Below are 6,705 nucleotides of genomic sequence, written 5' to 3'. Positions count from 1 at the left end.
TACACCATATGATTTCACAACTCTCTCTCCTTCCTCTTTCGATTCTAGCCATTGAAGTATCAGACACCTTGTGTCAGCATAACTGACCCAGGGCAGAAGGGGGGCAAAGGAGAGTTGTCTGAATCTAGATATCTAGGCCAAGGGTGAAACCTAACATAAGCTGACAAATGATCTTTGCCATGATTATTTTTAGGACTAACGGAAACTGTTAAGATTAAGGCCCTATAAGGAATATCACAATGATTGCTTATAGAGATATAGAGATGATTAAAATGGGAGGGTCACGGAACTCATCCCGCCAATGATAAATCATAATCATAAATTGTTGGGCATGTTTCATTAGAATGGACACGACCATTTATTTTACTGTATAAAATCTTATGCGATGTACAATAAAGAAGGAACTTGCTGATATCACCAATTGTGTGTGTGTCAGGTTGGGTGATTTCCACATGAGCTCATTATAGATATATATATATATCCAACTATACATAATTTGGCACCGCTTGTCAATCAAGATGATGAATCCAGTTTGGGGTTCCGATAACACTACTTATAAAGTGCCCCCTTTCTTCGCTGTGGGAAATACAGTCCCCTCTCTCAGGGGGTGCAGCCCCTCATATATCAGGGGGTCTGACTATGCACTGTGTATTCCAAATGCCCTGGTGTCTGATGCATACACTTGCCCAGGGTCCTGAATGTGCACTATGTATACCACTAGCCCGAGGTCTGACTGTACACTATGTATACCACTAGCCCGAGGTCTGACTGTACACTATGCATACCACTAGCCCGAGGTCTGACTGTACACTATGCATACCACTAGCCCGAGGTCTGACTGTGCACTGTGTATACCACTAGCCCGATGTCTGACTGTACACTATGTATACCACTAGCCCGAGGTCTGACTGTACACTATGCATACCACTAGCCCGAGGTCTGACTGTACACTATGCATACCACTAGCCCGAGGTCTGACTGTGCACTGTGTATACCACTAGCCCGAGGTCTGACTGTGCACTGTGTATACCACTAGCCCGATGTCTGACTGTACACTATGTATACCACTAGCCCGAGGTCTGACTGTACACTATGTATACCACTAGCCCGAGGTCTGACTGTACACTATGTATACCACTAGCCCGAGGTCTGACTGTACACTATGCATACCACTAGCCCGAGGTCTGACTGTGCACTGTGTATACCACTAGCCCGAGGTCTGACGGGGCACCCCTACCCCACATCTTGGACTGTATGTAGATTCCGAACTTTTGACCTTGACATTCTCATGCTAAATATGTGATGTGTGAACAGGGTTTCATTGCCACTGTTCGGCGTCATATATCTGTGCAGTATATTGGTGGGTGCACAACCTGTGATGTGGGTGTATTGTGGTGAATTAGCACATTGTGGGGATTACAAGAAAGGCTGAGTCAGGTGACATGTGAAGCGCCTTATACATGTTATATATGGGCTATATAGGAGGATGCTCGGAGCAGGGGCATGTCAATATGTGCCCATAGTGGCAATGGTGTGAATAGGGTCTACATGAAGAAGCATCGTGCCACACACACATCAGATACAGAAGATAATCCCATAGTGCACGACCCCCCTGGGCAGATAATCCGAAATACATGGAAAGATTCTTCATAATAGCGAGACCAAGCTCACCCTGAGCAGAATAGAAAGACCACCCTGACATCGGCCAGTTAGGACCTGTGTGGTATGGTAACACCGGGCCCCTCCAAGGCCCTGGGGGAGTTCACCAATCCCTCTATGATGGTTTTCTGGGGATGATATAGTGGCGAACATTTGGTGCAAGGCCCTTTCTTGCACCAGGTGCGCACAATATTCACCTGACAGATTTATTATATTTATATTCTGGTTATATTGGAAAGCTACACCAATTGCTAACTGCTAGAAATCTCCATTCTGGTGCAGGCACGTCCGGCTGATTCATGAAGAGGCCGCTGTCAGGATTCTCTCTGTGTTATCCTGCTTGCATCCATCATGCTTTTCAGTGCAGCGCTGATCACAGCTGTGGTTTTAAGGTTTCTATGCCTACAAGTGAAGCTTTGGCTGGTCTTGTAGCTAATCAGTGCCCTGAGCTAACCTGAGCGCTGGCTTATCCTCCAATCCTAAACTGAGGCGGGGTATTTAGACTGAACGTCCCTGTTTATCTGCTGTATTCCTGTTACTGACTTTGTTGTGTATTCCTGATTATCCATTTTATTACTGACTTGGCTTTGGCTGTCACCTCCTTGACTTGACCCTCAGCTTAGACACTCCTGTGCTCTCCTGGTTTAACCTTATGTTTCTCTCCGCTGTGGTTTGATGGTCTGGGCTTTTATCAGTAAGAGCACCTATGTGTTTTACTGTAAGCTCCGGTGGGGTAACCTGGGTCCTGATTCTGCTAATGTCCAACCAACCTCACAGCAGGCTCTGGTGACAATATCAGGGGTGCCTTAGACTTGATAGCGTATAAGCAGTTCTTACCCAGCAGATTGTATAGTCTGATAATCCTCCGGTGTCAAGGATCAGAAGAAATAGACAGAATCTCATCTGGTCAGAGCTCAGAATCGGTTTATTTTATAGAAGTCACGACACGTCATAATCCTCCTCCATACAATGTTAGTCTATGGAGGCAGCACTGGAGAGTTTTTTCGCAGCATTGGGGACGCCCCCAGTGCTGTTTGAGCGCTGGCGCCCGCCCCCAGTGCTGCGAGAGAACTCATTTGCATACCGGCAAAAAACGGGATTTCTATGGAATGGCGGCACGGAGAAGACATCTAAAAGTAGGAAACGAATAGACTTTCTTAAGGCTATTACTACGTGTCAGGGACAAAAAAAATTGAGTTTTAATGATAGGATCCCTTTAGCTACTAAACAGGCTGACAAAATGGAAGAGTGCTCGGGCAACAGGACGGTAGACAACCCAATGACTGGCAAACTACAGGAACTTGCAACCTTATATATCGCGTCTCTATATATCACAGTTAGGTGTCTTCATAGATGTCGTCGTATCCTACAGCCACATGTTACTCCCTTCCTCTCCTGTCTGACTACACAGAGTTTGTTTGTAGTCTGTAAGCATGGAGACACATTGCTCTGCACAGGTGCTGTAAACACAAAATGAGATTTCTATGCAGAACTATTTTCTTAGGGGGATATCGTCAGTCCTTGGGGAGAGACCACCATTTAGGTGTGTGGAGACTTATTAAGCCTTTAGCACTCCACTGTGCAAGGGACCATGGGAAGAATATGCAAATCTGTCTTCCATGATGTAATTAGGAAGTCAGATGCCTCAATGTTGCAAACCTCTTGGAAGGTTAAGCATGATGTTAAAGGGAGCAGCCTTTATTGGGGTGTATCACTGAGATTCTGTCTTCCTAATTACATCAGGGAAGACAGGCTTGCACATTCCAGTGAGCGCCCTCTATTGGTTTGCTACACTGAGGCACCTGACTTCCTAATTATATCATGGAAGACAGATTTGCATATTCTTCCCATGGTCCCTTGCACAGTGGAGTGCTAACGGCTTAATAAGTCTCTACACACCTATATGGTGGTCTCTCCCCAAGGGGTGACGATATCCCCCTAACCGTCTAAGCCTCTCACCTCTACCAGGTTAGTCTTCTCTACACCGGGCTGACGAGATGCAATAACATCGAAATGGCCGTCCTTGGTTGAGAGACTATACCTGGTAATAATCCCAGCATGATTGCAAAACAAAGGCCTCTTGGAAGGTTGAGCATGATGTTAAAGGGTGCAGCCTTTATTGGGCTATATCACTGACATTCTGTCTTCCTAATTACATCAGGGAAGACCGGCTTGCACATTCCAGTGAGCGCCCTCTATTGGTTTGCAACACTGAGGCACCTGACTTCCTAATTACATCATGGAAGACAGATTTGCATATTCTTCCCATGAACTATTTTCTATCATTGTTTTCCATTTTGAATGCATTGTAGCAATAAGAAACTGCGTGTCAGCAGCGTCCATACCCTTTAATAGATACCCTAGGCCGCAGCCTCGCTTGCCTCCCTGTTATCCTTCCATCTGTCTTGTAGTCATTTGTGTATACAGAGCGTTGTGTGCATTGTGTGGCTCGTGGGTGTGCAGTATTGTCAGCGTTCAGCTCTTGTGGTTTCGCAGGTTGATGTGGGTGACGCTCTGCAGCTTCTGAGGTTGGAAACATTCTGAGCCTTGTTCTTCCTGTTGCTGCTGCCGATGACATGTATGAGATGTGTGATATGAGACTTTTTCCAGCAGAGCATTGTTCTGCCATTAGTCTGCTCTTGTCTACATCAGTTCCCAGTCATCCACCTGTTCTGCTGCATGGTCAGTGTGTCAGTATTGACCGTAGTTCTGGAATTATATTCATGAAGATGGTTCCTCCTAGAGCTGTAGTCTTGTTGATCCCTTAAGACAAAGAACAAAATGTTCTCTCTGCATCAACTCACTGCGGAGTTTATTTGTAGGGCTGGCCTAGTAAGGAATTAAGTTACAGATTCACATCTATCAGCTACAGAGTGGCCCTGCACGGTGTGGCCCTCACTGCACTGCGTCATGTATATGGCAGGACCAGCAGTCTCAGGGTTGTCATATGTAAATAAGCAGAGTGAAATTATAGATCTGATAACACTGACCCCGCTATATGGAGTGGAAGGTGTCCAAAACTTGCAGTCACCAGTCCACCAATGGCCAACAGTCATCTAGTGGTCACCAGTCCTTCCTGCCTCCTTTGGTGACCACTAAGTATGTTAAGCCTTCCTCCTGTACCTGTCTATGCTGATAATGAAGTACAATACAATGTGGCCACACTATCAACACAGCACAGGAAACATACAGGATTTCCATCTCTCATAAGTCCTCTCCATCATGTGCATGCTCTGAGGAGTCCTCTCCATCACGTACGTGGACTCAAGAGTCTTCTCCATAGTGTACATGCTCTCCAGAGTCCTCTTTATCATGTGGCTCTCACAGGTGTATTCTCCATTGTGTGCATATTCTCAGGAGTTCTTTGCAATGTGCATGTGATCTCAGGAGTCTTCTACATCACTTACTTGCTCTCAGGAGCCAATTTCATCCTATGGTCTCTCTCAGGTGACCTCTCCATTCTGTGCATATTCTCAGGAGTCCTCTCCATCATTTGGTGCTCTTAGGAGTCCTCTCCGTTGTGTGCATGCTCTCAAAAGTCCTCTTCATCCTATGTTTCTCTCAGGTGTGTTCTCCATTGTGTGCATGTTCTCAAGTATCTTCTCCATCGTGCTCTTCTTCTCAGGAGTCCTCTCCATTGTGTGCATGTTGTCAGGAGTCTTCTCCATCATGTGCATGTTCTCAGGCATCCTCTCCATTGTCTGCATGTTCTCAGGAGTCCTCTACATCGTGTTCTTCTCATTAGTCCTCTCCATCGTGTGCATGTTCTCAGGAGTCCTCTCCATCGTGTGCATGTTCTCAGGCGTCCTCTCCATCGTGTGCATGTTCTCAGGCGTCCTCTCCATCGTGTGCATTTTCTCAGGAGTCCTCTCCATCGTGTGCATGTTCTCAGGAGTCCTCTCCATCGTGTGCATGTTCTCAGGAGTCCTCTCCATCGTGTGCATGTTCTCAGGAGTCCTCTCCATCGTGTGCATGTTCTCAGGAGTCCTCTCCATCGTGTGCATGTTCTCAGGAGTCCTCTCCATCGTGTGCATGTTCTCAGGCGTGCTCTCCATTGTGTGCATGTTCTCAGGAGTCCTCTCCATTGTGCATGTTCTCAGGAGTCCTCTCCATCGTGTGCATGTTCTCAAGTGTCCTCTCCATCGTGCTCTTCTTCTCAGGAGTCCTCTCCATTGTGTGCATGTTGTCAGGAGTCTTCTCCATCGTGTGCATGTTCTCAGGCATCCTCTCCATTGTCTGCATGTTCTCAGGAGTCCTCTCCATCGTGTGCATGTTCTCAGGAGTCCTCTACATCGTGTTCTTCTCATTAGTCCTCTCCATCGTGTGCATGTTCTCAGGAGTCCTCTACATCGTGTTCTTCTCATTAGTCCTCTCCATCGTGTGCATGTTCTCAGGAGTCCTCTCCATCGTGTGCATGTTCTCAGGAGTCCTCTCCATCGTGTGCATGTTCTCAGGAGTCCTCTCCATCGTGTGCATGTTCTCAGGCGTCCTCTCCATCGTGTGCATGTTCTCAGGCGTCCTCTCCATCGTGTGCATGTTCTCAGGCGTCCTCTCCATCGTGTGCATTTTCTCAGGAGTCCTCTCCATCGTGTGCATGTTCTCAGGAGTCCTCTCCATCGTGTGCATGTTCTCAGGCATCCTCTCCATCGTGTGCATGTTCTCAGGCGTCCTCTCCATCGTGTGCATGTTCTCAGGCGTCTTCTCCATCGTGTGCATTTTCTCAGGAGTCCTCTCCATCGTGTGCATGTTCTCAGGAGTCCTCTCCATCGTGTGCATGTTCTCAGGAGTCCTCTCCATCGTGTGCATGTTCTCAGGAGTCCTCTCCATTGTGTGCATGTTCTCAGGCGTGCTCTCCATTGTGTGCATGTTCTCAGGAGTCCTCTCCATTGTGCATGTTCTCAGGAGTCCTCTCCATCGTGTGCATGTTCTCAGGAGTCCTCTTCATCGTGTGCATATTCTCAGGAGTCCTCTCCATTGTGCATGTTCTCAGGAGTCTTCTCTATCCTGTGCTTTCTCCCAGTGTGCACTGGTGCTGGGTTGTTGGTC

Source organism: Leptodactylus fuscus, chromosome 2, assembly GCF_031893055.1.
Source record: "Leptodactylus fuscus isolate aLepFus1 chromosome 2, aLepFus1.hap2, whole genome shotgun sequence".
NCBI lineage: Eukaryota > Metazoa > Chordata > Amphibia > Anura > Leptodactylidae > Leptodactylus > Leptodactylus fuscus.
The sequence above is the reverse complement of the archived record's forward strand: the minus strand, read 5'-3'. Positions refer to the sequence as shown.